The sequence below is a fragment of the Balaenoptera borealis genome (genome assembly GCF_965194805.1).
Source record: "Balaenoptera borealis genome assembly, chromosome: 15".
Lineage (NCBI taxonomy): Eukaryota > Metazoa > Chordata > Mammalia > Artiodactyla > Balaenopteridae > Balaenoptera > Balaenoptera borealis.
Window position 1 is genome coordinate 37,112,992 of NC_138871.1, and position 17,293 is coordinate 37,130,284.

The following is a 17,293-nucleotide window of genomic DNA, read 5'->3' on the forward strand; positions in this document are numbered from 1 at the left end:
CCCAAACTTCTCAACAAGCTCCCGGGAGGGAGCGGCCGGTGCGGAGCTGTAGGCAGGTGGAAGCTGCGGGGCAGGGCGAGACCGTGGCAGCCGGGGACGTTGGAAAGGCTCTCACTTCCCCGGCCGGTGCCCGGGATGGCAAGGAGGGGCCGTGTGCTTTGGGCGCCGCCGCCGGCGTCCCCGCACCCGCCGTGGAAAAGGACAGAGCCCGCAGCGCGCAGGCCCGCAGAGCCGGCACCGTCCCCGCAGCCCCCAGCTCCGCGGCAGGTGCCCCCGGCCCGGGCGAGGATCCGGCCGGTGGGCTGGGCCGGGTCCCCCATCCTCTTTCCCCCACGCGGCTAGGGGAGCGGAGCGGTGGCGCTTACCTGGCTCGTCCGGGGCGGCCTCGATGGGCATGGCTCAGGGGCCCGAGGAGGAACTGGCTCCCCGGGGAAGGACCGGTTATTCGGACGCGGAGCTGGTGAAAGCGGAAGGCAGGCTGCTCTCAGCCCTGTCAGCAAAGCAGCGCCATGGACGCCCACCCGGAGTTTCAGCGCTGCCGCGAGACCCCCATCCCATTACCCTCCGCCCTCTTCCGCCGCCGCCGCCGCCTCCACCTCCTCCTCCGCGGAGACCCCCCGCCCACTCCACACACTCTCCCATCATGCAGCGGGAGAACCGCTGCCGCCGACACGTCACTTCCGGGCGCAGGTGGCTAGGTCGGGGCCGGGCGCTAGTGGGTGCTGGGGGGTGGGGGGGAGGACACTCCGGGGAAATCAGTGTCACTGAACGCTTACCCCTGCGCAGGCGCCGTCGCTCAGAGCGCCGGCCGCCATTTTGGGTGCGGGCAAGCCGCCCTTTTTCTTGACTTCCTCGCGAGTCATCGAGCTGTGAGGGGAAAAGAAGTACTCTCGCACTCCGGGATTCCTGAGGCAGCGCTCCAGGAGAGGGACAGGTGCTCCTTAGCCGGCTAACGTCAACGTTCAGCTCAGGACTGAGTTAAGTCTCTTGCTCTCCAAGTAAAAATTGCAAAGGTTTTGAAATACGGAACCCTATCTTCTCCACCAAAAAGCTGCTGGAGAGCACTTATCAGCTTGCCCTTTTCGCCCCGAAAAACGACTTTTTCGTTCACCAAGTCCCTTCCTCTTTCTAATTTAAGCTGACAGAAGAGGAAGCTGATATATTGAAATAACAAAGAAGAATGAAATCAAATTTAAAATGGAAACCAAGAGGGAAAGCAGCTGCCGAACTGACAAATCGTCTTCGAGACCAACAACAAAAAAATTGGGGGGTTTTGCTAACGTATTGAGACGGTGGTCATTTTTCATAGATGCTGCGGAAGACTATTCGATGAAACTAAAGAAATCAAATCAACTTCCGCGTTTCTTTAACAGCGGTCATAACATTTTTCTATCATCAGTTTTGGTCATTTGCATTTTTACAACCTTTCCCCTTCCTTTGTAATGTAGAACACCGGCCACTGTAAAAACCAGACCGCTAGGCTGCAAGGATTATTGTTATCGTCCGGGATGATGAGCCCGGGGTCCTATCCTGCAATCCTGAGCCCTACCGCGTGCTCATTCTGCTCACTTTTGCCAAACCTGCACCGGCAATTTGAATGATTTAAAATCGTTCCGGAATAGCAAAGCTCATCAGCTACGCGAAGAAACAAGGTTGGAAAACACCCCCTCAGCCACAGGGAAGTGGCCACCCCTTTGAGTGGAGGAATTATACAAATCAGGGGAAAGATAAGGACAAAAGCAGTTCATCAGGGTTGATCCCGCCTCTGCAATGTTCTAGACAACTTAACTTGGAGCGCTAAAATAGACACGCATTTGTCTCTACAACTCAGTCGCTGTAAGATATACGGAGACTGCATCACTTTAAATTGGAGTACCAATTGCTTTGTGGAGGTGCTGGATTTTTTGTTATTGCTCAGTCACTAAAGCAAGAAAAATCTATATAGTTTGTCAAATTTAATCCTATTGTATTTCGCCCCCTGCTGGTTTTGCTCGTGTGCAACCATATATATATGCTATATATACGCGATATATATATCGCTATAAATGTTTATTGACCAGGAAGGAAAGAAACAAAAATATTTGTGTGTGTGTGTGTGTGTGTGTGTAGAAACTGGAAATGAATTGATTTTAGATGAACACATGCTTGTTCTAATTTGATAGCTCAACTAAACAGAAATACCAGAATAAGAACATATGACAAAATCCTAAAGCAGACCCTAGATCAAGAAAATGTTTAAACTGAAATAATAAATTTAAACATCAAAATATTAAAAAGAAAACTGCGTTCAGAAAAATATCTTCCTAATTTCTTACATAACATATGATTACAAAATGATGATTTTTGTCAAGTAAATGCAGAAACCAATTCTATTAACTTAAGGACAACAATACAGAAATCAGTGTCCAACGTTGTATATAGAAATTGAGTCACTGTTTGGCCAGCTGACTTGTGAGCAATCAACGAACTTGTAATTGGTAATCTTACACATAATTCTGAAGACAGCATTCCAATGCTTATGAAATTGTATTACAAAAAGAAAGTATCTCTGAATGTTTTGAAGATGATGAAAACATTAACATTCATTGTATTTGCATCCAATGATAGTATTGTTTTTATTAGTTTTTTAAAAGTTATGACCATAACTACTCAAGATTTTGCATCAAGAAAAGAAAAATTAAATGGCCAGTTATCATTTGTTGTAGTTACTTCTAGTTTTTTCTCCTGTGCAGACTTTTTACAAAATTGTCATCATAATGTAAGCCAATTTTGTATCTTTTTTCACTTAATATTATGTTGTAAGTATTGCATCCTGTTTTTTTTTTTATATAAAACTTTGATTTTAATTGCCTACATAGTATTCAACTGAGTGGACATAACCATGATTTATCCATTATCCTATTAGTGGATATTTTCCACTATTACAAATAATACTGTATTGATGAACATTTTGTGCTTGTGTCTTTGTCCGATTTTAGGAATTTTTTTCTCAATATAAAAACAATTGAGCCAAAAGGCTATGAATGTTTTATTGGCATTTCATCATCTCATATTATTTTCCAGAAGATTTATATCAATTTACAACACCACCAGTAATATAGGAGTATACCAATTTTACTACCTCATCACCAGCAGTAGATAATAATTAAAAGAGAAAAAAAGATTGAATTGTACTTTGTAGACTAAAAAGTTGAAAGGAACTTAACTCATATTATATTGTATAAGAAATCAACAAACAAGCAGGCACAAAACCCCACCCATGTGGCGTTCTGAAAAAGCAATACATAGACCTGGGTCTATGAACAGGCTCTATTATCACTATGATTTTGTGTAAATTACTTAACCTCTCTGGAGCTCAGTCTTCTTACATGTCAAATGAGAGAATGGAACTAGACCACATGCTCTCCACTCTCTTAGGACATAACTATTTAACACATTTATCTCTGAGAATATGATCAAAGCTTTGGCCATTTCTGCAGAAAATGCTCATCCCATGGATGCTCAGAATTTCTTAGGCCTCCTAAATCTCATTCATGGAAGAGGTTCTATGAACTGCAGCTTCAGAAACCCTGTACCAGATGATCTCCAAGGTCTCTTCCACATCTAAACATTTCCTATGGTTTTATTTTATAACCCAGTAAATACTTTATGTCTAAATAATACTTTTTAGTGGATAAACGAATATATATTCATAGATGGTCACTATTCAGCACTCCAACTAGAACTATAAGTATCAGTGTGGTTAGATTATAAATACAAATGTGAAGTTCAAAATGAGTGTATATGATATGAATTTTACAATGTATGTAACTTTTTAAAATAAACCAATACTTCATTATTTATGGATGTACATTTTTATAATAAAGTATAAATATATGGACTGGAATGATAAACACAACATTCATTAGAGGCTAGTATGGAATAGGTCAGAAAGCGCTAAAGAAGACTTTACGTTATTGCAAAGTTTTATATCTTTAAAAAAAATCTGGGGCTTCCCTGGTGGCGCAGTGGTTGAGAATCTGCCTGCCAATGCAGGGGACACGGGTTCGAGCCCTGGTCTGGGAAGATCCCACATGCCACGGAGCAACTTGGCCCGTGAGCCACAATTACTGAGCCTGCGCATCTGGAGCCTGTGCTCCGCAACAAGAGAGGCCGCGAAGGTGAGAGGCCCGCGCACCGCGATGAAGAGTGGTCCCCACTTGCCGCAACTAGAGAAAGCCCTCGCACAGAAACGAAGACTCAACACAGTCATAAATAAATAAATAAATAAATAAAAGAACGTGAATTTCTTTAAAAAAAAAAAAATCTGAAGCAAATGTGAAAAACCATTTACATTTTTGTTTCCACTTTTATTGAGATATGATTAACAAATAAAAATTGTATATATTTAAGGTGTATGACCTGATGTTTTGATCAAACCATTTACATTAAATTCCAGGTAGAGGGTACATGAGTGTTTGTTATATAATTCTCTGACATATTCTGCATTCATTTTTTCATGGTTAAAAAATAACTTTTCCAGAACCAGTTAGTTTAAAACCATGAATTGTGAACAGTATCCTAGAGATAGTTCCTGATGTATTATGCTAATGCTGATATCTTAAATTTGCACAACTTTTCAAAGTGCTATTAAGTATATTATCTCTTCTGACTCTCACATAGACCCCCTTAGAATGAATTAATGCCATTTTATAGAAGGTGTGATCGCAGACATTGGGATTTTACAAAATTAAAAAGTTAGAGATGGATTTAGGGCTAGAACTGTGATTTCCTGATTCAAAATTCTTTCCCCCTACACCATTTGGCCTTCTCACTTTATAGAAGAGTAATAATGTAGTCCCTCAGATTCCTCATAGTAAAGACAATTTGCCTCATGTCATCATTTAATACACTGTCCCCGTTTTCTTCATGTTTTCAAATGGAGTTTTTTTCTTCTCACAATAAGTGTGGTTAATAAATGGAACATGCCTTCACTTAATCTAAGTATTGTGTATATTGAATTTGAGCCATTGAAAACTTTGCTGAAAAAGTTTCAGCAACTTGAGAAATCATCTAGTCCAAAAGCAGTCTCATCCTCACCTCTCCCTCCAATTTTACAGGTAAGATTAATAATGTCCTAAGAGGTTAAATGACAGTGATGTCCTCAGTTATCCAATTGGCTTGTAGAGAACTAGGTATTAGAAGCTAGAAGCCAGGTTTCATGTTCCTAATCCAGTGTAATCTCCGTTTTTACTCTACATTATTTCTTGTTTGTTATAATCTTCTCTTTTTTACCAAAGCACATAAGAAACCAAAACTATTTGGAACCGAAATGAACTTGTTTTCTATGCTCAGCTGGCTGCGGCCATAATATAAGATGTGCTGAAGATAAATATTCATGTTAGATATAAATTATCTTAATCATATGGAATAAAAGTATAAAAAGAAACTTGTTTCATAGTGGGAATACAATTAAACTTTTTTGTTGCTGATTTTTTTTGTTGGTTTAATGGGGATTTCACCATTTTATACTTTGTGGAAGTGTGATGAACAACAGAGATTTGGTTTTTTATTCATTCCCACTGGTCCTTCTTGAACTTGCTTATCAAGCTTATTGTATAAATAATGAAAATTACTATTTAATGTTGTGGTACTTTCTGGACTACTGGATAACTAGAACATTCTAGAAAAATATTCACTATATCAGGGCAATATAGACCTTTCCAAGGATGAAGTTTTGAAGGATAGGCTCCTGGGGGTAGGAATTCACATTAATACATAGCATTTAAATTAAGGACCCCAAAGACATTTCCTAGGTGTAGGGGAAGAGGGGTCAATGCCTAAACTTAACTCCTCTTTAGTTGCCTTTATTAACATATTGAAATAACCATCACAGAAGTGATTGGCTAATCAAATGAGCTACTTAAAAACAACTAGATCTACATTATTCAATATAGTAGCCACTAGCCACATGTGGTTGATGAGCACTCAGAATGTGTGTAGTCTATATTGAGATGTGCTATTGTATGAAATACACACAGGATTTTGAAGGCCTAACAGAAAAAATAATGTAAATGATCTCATTAATAATTTAAAGATATTTATTACATGTTGAGATAATATGTTAGATATATTCAATTAAATAAAATCTTTTGAAATTAATTTCCCCTGTTTCTTTTTATTTTTTTAAAAGTGTAGCTACTGGAACGTTTTACATCACATATGTAGATCGAATTATATTTCTATTAGACAAACTAGTGTATTACTTTTGTGAAAAATTTCCATCTGTCTTTAACTTTGTGTGGTAGCAGGATCCAGGGAAATATGACAGAGAAAATTTCATGCAACTTAGACTTGCATGAGGGCAGAGATTTCTTATTCACTTCTTTGTTCCCAACTTCAAGAACATTGCCTGGCACAGGGTTGATGACAATACACATTTGTTGAACAAATGACATTCTCTTGGATCAGTAGGATGAGTGTTTCCAGAAAAAACTTTGAAAAATACTTGTTACTAGCTTTCTTGAGCCTTTGCTGTTTACTATGTTATTCAATGGTTTAAAGTAATCCTGTCCTTGATTATTTTTGTAATTTGTCTTTTAAAATAAATTAACAACTTACTGAACACCTTTATGCACTCAGCATTGTGCTAAGGGACTACAAAGAAACAGGCCTTGGTTCTTGCCCGTAAACAAGAGTTTACAGTCCAGTTAGGGAGACAAGACCAATATACCTGAAACAAGTGCCACCTTGAAACTTCTGATTCTGTAAAACAGAGAACAATGAAATGCCGAGCTGCATAGAACTGGTGAAAGTAACTGGAGTTCAGAGAAGAGGAAGATCTGCTGGAGTAGTTGGAAAATGCTTCACTTCAGATATGTGTTTGCCCCAGTGTATCTGATTGGTTCTACTGGCAGTGGGGCAGCTCTCCAGACTCCTCCAGGCCCAGTGCTTCAGGCCCTGCCCCTCCTTCCTAACTAGGGTATCCGATGAACTTCTCTCAACTCTGTGCTGTTTCCGTGGAAGTGCAGTCTGCCCAGGTACTGTTCTCACACTGCAACTCCTGAATTATCTTAGGCTTCTTTGCAGCCAGGATCTTATACATTACTCAGAGACCTTAAGGATAATCTTCTCATCGTTATTTCTCAGGGACCCAAAACGTTTGCCCTTCATGTTTTTCACATGTTCCATGTTCTCCCAACTCTCATGCCAGGTCTCTGCAACCCTCTTGGCTATCCCTTCCTCACGTCTTTTGTCAGACCAGGTAGCAGCAGCCCCAGGAAGACCACCGATGGAAACTTCCCTGTGCCCCCGAACGACCAGATTAATGATGCTGAGCTGGAAGTTGCTCCCTGCCCCGAGCTAATGCTCCTTCAGTTCTTCCCCTCACACCCCTCACCTACTTTGAAGCTCAGTGCCTGCAACCAGGCCTGGGATGCTGGCATTCTGGCAGCTGCTCCCTGCTATCAGAAAGAGAGGCAGCTGGGTATATGGATAGAGAATTAGATTTAAAGTGGGATAGATACTGGTCAGAACCTTAGCAACATCACAGAACCTTGCTGAGAAGTTTTCTCAGCTGTAAAAATCGAGACAGTACCCCTACCTCACAGAGAGCCGCTATCCAGACGAGATGCACTAATGTATGTAAGAGATTTCAGTATAGAGCCTGGTGTTAGTCCCTCAGTGGGAAACCCTACTGCCGCCTAACTGATCCTTCCCCCAGACCAGTGATTCAAAACCAGGGGCGATTTTGCCCCCTCTTCGCTTGCCCAGGCCATTTAGCAATGTCTGGAGAAACTTTTGGTTGTCACAACTCAGGTGGAGGTGCCGCTGGCATCTAGTGGGTAGAGACCAGGGATGCCATTCAACATCCTGCCATGCAGCGGGTGGCCTCCACAACAAAGAAGTATTCAGTCCAAAATGTCAGTAGTTGCTAGGTTGAGAAATCCTGCTCCAGACCACCCTGAAGCTGCCAGGTGCTACTGTACTGCTTTGGCTAATTCTGTCCACTGGGTCTGTTAGTCCTGGGCCCCTCAAGTGTCTGCTACTGCACCTAAAAACTTAAAAGCACTCAAGGAGCCAAATTTCTGCACCAGCTTTCCAGAGGGTTCCTTACTGCCATTTTGGGCTTCTTCTGGTGTGTTAGAGCTGACAGAGACAATAATTTTGGTGTTCTGGCCTCTGGGCCCACTTAAGTACACCAGACCCTAAATTCTCACAGCTCTGTAGCTCCCATGAAATAAATGTTGCTGTACTGCTTTCCTTGTTAGAAAATCAGGCCAGACTTCTCCCAGGACGGGGCAAGAAAGACTTGTTCAGGGGCTATGCTGGGGTCTTCCTCTTCTCTGAGCTAGAGAGGAGGACTTGTCTTCAGATCCCAGAGACGGTCTTTTCCTCCCTTCATTAATACCATCAAGATGAGTGTCTCTCAGGTGAACAAGTAAGCCTGAAGCTTAGGGCTCAGAAGCAGACAGCATCCCTGTGGGCTGGTTATCATTCCTCTCCACACCTTTAGTCCTGCCATGACCCTGTATTAGATTATTTTGCCTCATGAACCTGGCATACATTATTTTTGCTTTCCCCTCCCCAAACTAAAAGACAAAGACAATTGGCCACAATAAGCCTCCTGATATGATGCAATGTGAAGTACACAGATCACAGATGAAACATACAGGTCACAGAGGTACACAGTATTCTTGCCAAATATATTTAGCCTGAATCTAAATAAGCCTTTAAACCTATGTTCCATTTTACAGGAAATGCTGGAGGAACCAGTTGAACAGGACTACAAAGACACAATCATACCAATCCAGTACCTGGATTATTGGACAAAACAAACAACTTGGTCTCTTCAAAAGGGATATTCTAGATTAAAAGAGACAAGGGAAATAATAACCAAATGTAGTGCGTGGTTCTTAATAGGATCCTGATTTGAACAAAACAGTTATAAAAGACATTTTGGGGGTAACTGAGGAAATCTGAATGTGGATGGCCATGAAATCCTCTTGAGAAATTATTATTAACTATTTTAGATATAATAATGAAATTATGGACATGTATGAGAATTTCCTTACTTTTTGGAAGTGACTAAAATATCATAATAAGTGTAATTTATTTTAAAATGGTTCAGAAAAAAAGACCATGTACATAGAGATAAGGAAAATATGGCAAAATGCTAGCAATTATTGAATTGAATCAAGGTGGTGGATATCTTGGTGTTTATTGTACTATTCTTTCTACTTTTCTCTATTTTGAATATTTTCATAATGAAAAGTAAAAGAAAAGACTATTAAAAATGCCTGAGCATATGAGGTTTGGATTTCCCTTATATTTATTTCCAAATTACTGCACACCCTAGGCAATCATTGTCAAACACACATTTCTGATTCTGGAGCAGATCTTGTAAACAGTGATCTTGTAAAGTGTTTTAAAGATATAGAAAGGAGAAAACAAGCAAGGACTGCAACTCCCAAATCAATTGTAATTAGTTTAAACCCTCTAATATGCGCAAATACGGTAGAATTACAATTCTGTTCAACAAGGAGCAGTTCTAACGCAGCATTAGCAAGAAAACAGCAAGAATTATGTTATCATGAGTACTGCACTATTTAAGTGGCAGTATCAACTGAAGCCCTCTCTCTGACTTTCCAATACTGTTCCCTCTGCATGGAATGCCCTTCTTTCTGCTTCTTACAGTGGTCGGTTACCTTTTTTTTTTGAGAGCTCAGCATCTGAACCCCTTTTCATACATTTGAGACAATTGCTAACTTATGAGACTAGGTGGGAGGCAAAGCCTTCCTCCAAGTATAAGAGCTGAAAGTGCCAGTATGGGGACTTAAAGACAGCTGCAGGATTTTTGCCCCTCTTTGCATTTTGAGATGGAGTTTATCTTCCTTCTACTTGAGTGTGTGCTAGCTTGTGGCTTGATTTGACCAACAGAAGTGGTGGAGACGGTGCTGTGTAACTTTTCAGGCTGAGCATTAAGAGATCTGAAGCTTTTGACTTTGCTGCTTGGAATGCTCCCACTTTGAAGGGAGACACCATGGGAAACATACAACTTCCCTGAGAGCACCATGCTGTGGGAAAGCCCAATCTATGTGAAGAGGCCCATTGAGGAGAATTGACCTGCTACAGTTCCATTTCTTTCTCAGTCTTATTTTTTCCTCAATCAAGTAATACTCAGCCAATCAAATTGGCTAATTAAGCAGAAAATAAATTTATTAAAATAATATTAGATGGCTGGCTGAACTCCTAGCCAACAGCCAGCCATGTGAGTGAGCCATCTTGGATGAGCCTTCAGATGATTTTAGACCCAGCAGACATTACTTGGAGCAGAACTGTCCATCTGAGCCCAGTCAACCTACAGAATCTTGAGACATATTGTAATAATTGTTGTTGATGTTTGAAGCCACTAAGTTTTGAGGTGGTTTGTTATGCAGCAGTGGGTAAAGAAAACAGGAAGATGTTGACTTTCCTAGCTTCCTTTGCAGCTAGGTATAGCATGTGACCTAGGCTTTGCTGACCAGATGCCTCTCTCTAGACTTTCATTTAGGAGCTCATGACACACAGAAACACGAACTCAGAGAACTTTTGCTGATGGTGATGGTAGCAGTTGCAGCAAGACTGAACTTCTGAGGCAGCAGGGACTAGTTGCTGTTGAATGTCCAGGGCCAGTGGCACTGGTAATACCAGCTTCACCAGCATCCTCACTGGACTAGATCTCTGGCATGATTTGGGGGGATGTTTCTGGCTGCATGTACTGTGAGCCTGGTTCTTGAGTCATTCAGGAAGTTCCGTGAGCTATCTACTATCATTTTAATACATTTCTTTTCTCTTTAATCAGCCAATGTCAATTTCTGTTGCTTGTGACTAATAACTCTGAATGATACGTCTTTTTTATTTTTTCTTTTGGCTGTACCGCACGGCATGCGGAACTTCCCTGACCAGGGATCGAACCCGTGCCCCTTGCAGTGGAAGTGTGGAGTCTTAACCACTGGACCACCAGGGAAGTCCTCCTTTTATTTATTTATTTATTTAGTTAGTTAGTTAGTTAGCATTATTATTATTACGTATGATACTCCTTTTAAACCAGCTGGCTTCTCTTTTTCCCTTAAGATAAAATTCAAAGATCAAGAATTACTCCTCCTACTAACCTTCACTGATATCATCTCTGTACTTGCCCCCCTACTCAAAGGTTTTGTTCCTCTTCTAAGCCCCTGCAGTGCCTCGTGTATACCCATGATATTGTTCTTATCATAAGCATTGTAATTTCCAATTTCTTAAACTGTCTACCCCATTAAACTCACAACTTTAAAGGAAAGAACTGTATTTTTCATCTCTGTATCCCTAGTGCTTTGTGTAGCGTTCATCTAACAGCTATTGGATGGATGAGTAATTGAATGAATGAAATTGATGGTATGAAATTTAGTATGTTAAAACAGCTCTGGACGTAAATAGACATCATTTCAAAGTTTCTCTTTTTTTTTTTAACCATTTACATTCTTGTCATAATAGAGCATTGATAAGGTTCTACTGACAATAAAAATAGAGCAAATTTTAAAGGATTGCTTTTATAAAATACTGCTATAAATTATTTAGATATTACTTATATCCATAATCTTAATGGATTCCTTTTCAGCCTAGTAACTATTCTCTTTTTATGCAGTGCCAGAGAAATTTTCATTGTTATTCCAATGATTACTTTTATTCTTTTTGATATAAAAATGATGAAAGTGTAGGTCTAAAAAAAATCCATTTAGTGATATTCCCTAGAGTACCTTAAGTTTTTGAGAGGAAGAGTTGTATAAGAAAAATCATTTTAGAAGCAAAGAGCTGATAGATACACATCATGGAGCTTCTAACCTTATGATTTAGTAAAGCAAACGTGTTCTCATTTGAGAAGAGCATAGGGTTAAAGGTGAGTGAAAATATTTGCATGGTCAAAAATTTAACTACCGAATCAAAATTCTCCCACAGCATCAGTCCCCAGGCTTAGGGCACTGGGAGCTGTGTCAGTCGAAGTTCCACAGGTGATGGCAAAACGCACCAGAAGTTGAGAACTACTAAGACAAGGGACCATTCCTTTTCTTTTGGCTATTAGCTTATTATTTTACCACTTAACAACATTAACTGGTATGTCAAGGCTCAGTCCCAGGTGCCGTGGGGCATGAAGGTGAATAAACTACTCCTTGTCCTCCAGGAGTCTGCAGCCTGGTATCAGGTACATGTAAAGATTTTTGCATGTTTTATGCACTTTTCTATAAGTTTTATGCCTTCATAAAACAATTGCTGAAAAATAATAGTCCCTACCTCATGGATCTACCTGAGGTCTAGGTGAGATACTGTAAATACAGTATTGAACACAAGGCGTGGGACATGAAAGTACCAGCAAATGTTAGCTGTTGCTGTTGTCATGGTTATTCCATGGGTGTTGTATCTCTACCATCTGAGAGATAGAGCTCATCTCTTCTTGCCATATCAGCTGCCTGGAATTTGAGATGGACAAGTCATGCCAAGAAGAGGATGTCATACCCTGAATAATGTGTTTCATCTCAGGACTCTTGAGCATGGGTTCAAGTGGATCAGTGTTCCAGGTGTCCCAAGGTCCTTCCTTCCCTATTGTTCTCAAAGCAGCTCCTGGAGTGGGGTGAAACAGGGTTGAATCTGGGTTGTACTCAGGTATGAGAGAGAACCTGTAAAATCCGTGCACTAAGGAAATAGGGTTGGTGATTCCTATCTCCTGGGAGCTTTTATGAGCTTGCCATGGTGCTTTTACCCTTCCATCAGTATAATGCACATCTGATGCTCAAATGTTTATTCAATGAATGAGCATGTATGTCTCAAATGCATCAGCAGTATCAAGTCTGTGTTACCTTCCCCAGAAATGTGTCCATCCTGAACAACTGGAGTACTGATCTTACCACAGCACCTTCTGAGAGAAACTAAATTATCCATCTTCTGTAACACCCAACCTGGAAAAGTGTTGCTGAAGCTCACTTTTCAGCTCCATCACAAATCAGCAACCAGGATCTGTAGTCAGGCAGATTCTGAATATTTTGGCCATGTAGGTGGGGTATTTCTTAAGCTTCCCTTCGTTGACTCTGGTCTGCAGGTCACTTCTGGATATGCCGGCCACCGTGCCATCCATCAGTTTTTTGGCCAGTCCAGCCTCCCCCGATTAATTGCTTCCAGAGTGACCTATATATATATATAACAAATGTAATTGTGTCGTTTATTACCGAAAATGCTGCTCTAGTTTCTTCCAGCCTGTCTGAATGATAAAAACAACTCTTTTGCTTAGTAAATAAGATCTTTTGTAGTCTGCCCTCAGCTTCCTGTCGTGTTATTTCTTCATTTGAACTCAATTACTTGCAGCTCCCTAAACATTTTCAAGCATGCATGCATTTTCTCACTTCTTCCCTTGCCTACTTGGATAATGACTATGAGTCCTTTAAGAGTTGCTCAGACATCAACTTCTTTGGGAAAATGTTCTGACTCACTCATCTGAGAATGCCCTATTTCTAAGGCCCCACAGCACACTGGGTGACACATCATATGGCACGGGAATAGTTAAGGTCCTTGAGAGCAAATACAGGTAGGATTAGGGAATCTGAGTTATTGAGGTCAACACAAAATTTACCATACCTGCTGGTAAGGCCCGGGGAACATTCTGTTTACACCAGTGCTGCTCAGACTTTAATGTCACCTAGAGATCTTGTTAAATTACAGAACCTGATTCAGTTAGTTTGGCTTGAGACATATGATTCTGCATTTCTAACAAGCACCCAGGTGATGCCGATGGTGCCAGTTTGCAGCACATGCTTTGAGTAGCGAGCGGGTTATAGTATGTAAAGGGCACCCTCCTAGGTGCTGGGAATTCTAAGGCATCTAACACTAATTTCTGACAAGTGGCTTATGGGCTAGTTGGGGAGATAGGTTATATACATAAAAAGACAGATAGCACAAAATTCAATTTCTCTTTTTAAGGGGCAAAGAATCGTTATCACTGATTTTGTCGTCTCTTTCGTCTTGGTATAAGGTTAACATACCCTAAGGAATTAAACCATACATATCTAGAGACATTTGAGACCACAAATACTCATAGAATGATGGATATGTTCAATGAATAATAATTTTATTTTTATTTTAATAAATAAAATATTCACTTAAATGTTTCAGAGTTCATTCTGAAGAAGTTCAGAAAATACCTATGCCAGTAACTCCCATGAACCATTCCAGCATCCGTGTCCAAGGAATAAGTATAAGAATATCCATTACAACTCTGTTTATAGCAGTGAAATAGTGGAAACAATCTGTTATCCTACAGGGGGATGGGTAAACAAAATGTGGTTATTCACACTTAACATGAATGAACTAGATTTACATGTACAAATGGATAAATTTCAAAAACAAGATTGATTGGAAGAGAAAGCAAGTAGCCAAAGGATACATGTAGCCTGAAACTGTCCACGTAAATTTAACATAATACTATGCAAGCTATTTTACAATAATAGAACATGCGTGGGAAATATTACAGATTTCAGGATAATGGAGAAAGAGCTCTGGAAAGGGAGATACGGGTTGGAAGTCTGGGCTGATTGCTGGGATGGGAGATGAGAGGAAGTTTGGGAGGGAGGCCTTCATCTTATCTGCCATATTTTATTTTTACAAAAGAGAGAAATATCAGTGACAATTAAGGCAAAATGTTAATATCTGCATATTCTCAAAAATGAGTAGGCATCTGTGATGAGGAATCAGCGCTTCCATAATCGAAGACCTTCACGTTACATGTTCTAAAAGTTAAAACAGAGTTCCTTATTGTCCTACTGACTCTTGTTCTTTGAACAAATACTGTGCCTCCCTTCGTTTTCAAATGTATACTCTCAGTTTCTCCTCTCAAATAACTGTCTGAAGTTTTTTTAATAGGTGAGTCATGTGTCCCATGCTGTCCACCAATTCTGAGAATGGGTGGAGAAGGGGTCTCTGTTATCCCACTTCTATCCTTCAGGTTGGGCATTTGCCAGAGATGGATAGCCCGTGTTTTCCCAGCAGGTGCTTTGTTTGGACCCATATTCCAGGTGTCACAAGGCCTTTCCTGTGGTTCACAAAGCAGTTCCTAGAGTAGTGTGGGGACAGGTTGAATCTTGGGTTGTACTTGGGTGTGAAAGAGAACCTATAAAATCAATGCACTAAGGAATTGGGGTTGGTGGTTCCCAGCCACTGGCTTGTAGCCCTGTCCTCCTTCCTTTTGGCAATGCAGTTCTTATAAATAGCAAAGGCTTGTGTTTAAATTGGGCCTGTCAAATTTGCTTATCCCTACAATATATATTTGTAATTTTTGTACCTTTATGTACATAATTAAAAATTAAAACATTATAAAAATACAAGTAACATCCAGAAATATTTTTCATCAGATAATACATTATAATGGAAATACAGAAAAAGGGAAAGTGTCTCCTACCGTAATTCCACAATTTCCCCTCTTTAGCGATAACCAGTGTTAGCAACTTGCTAATATATGCACACCTGTGGGGGCGAGATAGGTAGTTATAGGTTTTTTGACCTATATAAACACAAACATTAAAAAAATAAAGGTAAGATAATATTACAAATACTATTTTATGATTTTTTTTTCTATGGAATCATGTTGGGTACCTATTTCCATGCAAATATATAAAAACTTATCCTAGCCTCTTTAGCAGCTGTGGTGTATTTCATTTAGTGGATATACCCAATTAATTTAACCAGTCCCCTGTTGAGGTATATTTATGTTTCAATTTTTTAAATATTAAAATAGCACTGCAACATTTCTACCTATCCACATTTGAAGACTTATCCTACCATTTCTTAGAATTAGAACTGCAAGATCAAAGGGTGTATACATTTTGGAGGATCTACATTCTTAAAATTAGGTGGAATATAATTGTTGTATGAGTGTCAAACTGTCACATAGTTGCTGTATGAGTGTCAAAACTATAAATATAGTTGCTGTAGAGTGTCAAACACGCTATGGATCAAAGTAGGAATACATGAAGTTCTTCCCAAACCATCATCATAGGTCTTAATATGATTGAAGGCACAAGCATACTGCAGGGTATGTCACTCAGAAAAAGGCTGGCCAGCAATGGACACATGGGAAACAGAAGGAGGAGAAACAAATGCAGCATTACCTTGTCCTTTGACCGTGTGCTGTTTCAATTGGGTTTTTCCTGTAGTGGAGAAGGGAGCAATGAAGCATCACAGTTTGATGACACTTCAGCGAACTCTTCCCACACACCAAGCTACCTTCTGATGATAATTTGGTTTCTCAGAAAGGTTTGGCCACAGACAAAATACACCAGTATCTGGTCCACCTGGTATTTATTCTTCTTATTATAAAGTAATTAATTGACATTCTAGTCAGTCTTTTGTAAATGTGGTTAGCAGGCATCAAATTACTGGAGCCTGACCATCCCTAGATGTCCATGGGAAAAGTAAGAATGTAGACCATCTCCCTTTTGAAGATGAAGAACATGAAACTAGGGTATCTACCAAACCTGCCACAGATGTTAAATGTAGTGGTAACATTTTAGAAGCATTCTCTTTAAAATCAGGTATAAGACAAAGATGCCTACTCTCACTGCTTTATTCTGCATTGTTTTGGAGGTCTTAGACAACGTGGTAAGATAATAAATAAATAAATAAATAAATATTGGAAGAAAAAAGAAATAATATGAATGGCAACATAGAAAATCTAAAATACTTTATAGACAAATTGTTGGAGCTAAACAAGTTTGCCAGAAATAAGATTAATATGCAAGAATCGACTGCATTACTGTACATAAGCAACAGTGAGAAAAGTGTAACTTAAATAGTATATATGTCATTCATAATAACAACAACAACAAAAAAGAAAATTTAACAAAAGATGGGCAAGATTCTATGGAGGAAGATCATAAATCTTTTAAGAAATGTACTAAAACCACCTAACTAAGTAAAGAGGTATAATGTGTTCATAGAAAGGAAGCTGCAATATGGTAGAGAAGTCAATTTTTCATGAATAAATTTACAAATTTCATGAATTCCCAACAAAAATCCAAGCATGTCTTTTTTTGCATCAAATTTAACAAGTTGATTTAAAATTTTGTTTGGAAGAGCAAAGGGCCAAGACAAGTAAAAATTTGAAGAACATGGCAGGGTGATTACCCTTTCAGATCAGCCATAATGTAAAGCTATAGTTTTGAAAACAGTATCTATCAGCTCAGAGATACACAGGTGAACCAATGGAATAGATCAGAGAGCCCAGAAACAGATCTACACAAACACAGAAGATTGA

At 39.7% G+C, this 17,293-nt stretch overlaps 1 protein-coding gene across 9 annotated transcripts in view; it reads right to left on the reverse strand.

Moving 5' to 3' along the window:
* Window positions 1–6,651, reverse strand: part of AFTPH (aftiphilin) — a 68,291-nt gene extending 61,640 nt beyond the window's left edge. For 2 of the 9 annotated variants that reach the window (XR_014235112.1, XM_082358053.1), the window contains exon 1: window positions 366–4,593. The gene's annotated coding sequence lies outside the window, so the exon portion shown is untranslated. Of the gene's footprint in view, window positions 1–365 lie in introns of all 9 variants that reach the window. The other 7 variants (XR_014235110.1, XR_014235111.1, XM_082358055.1 and 4 more) reach the window with 7 other exon arrangements.
* Window positions 6,652–17,293: the final 10,642 nt, after the last annotated feature.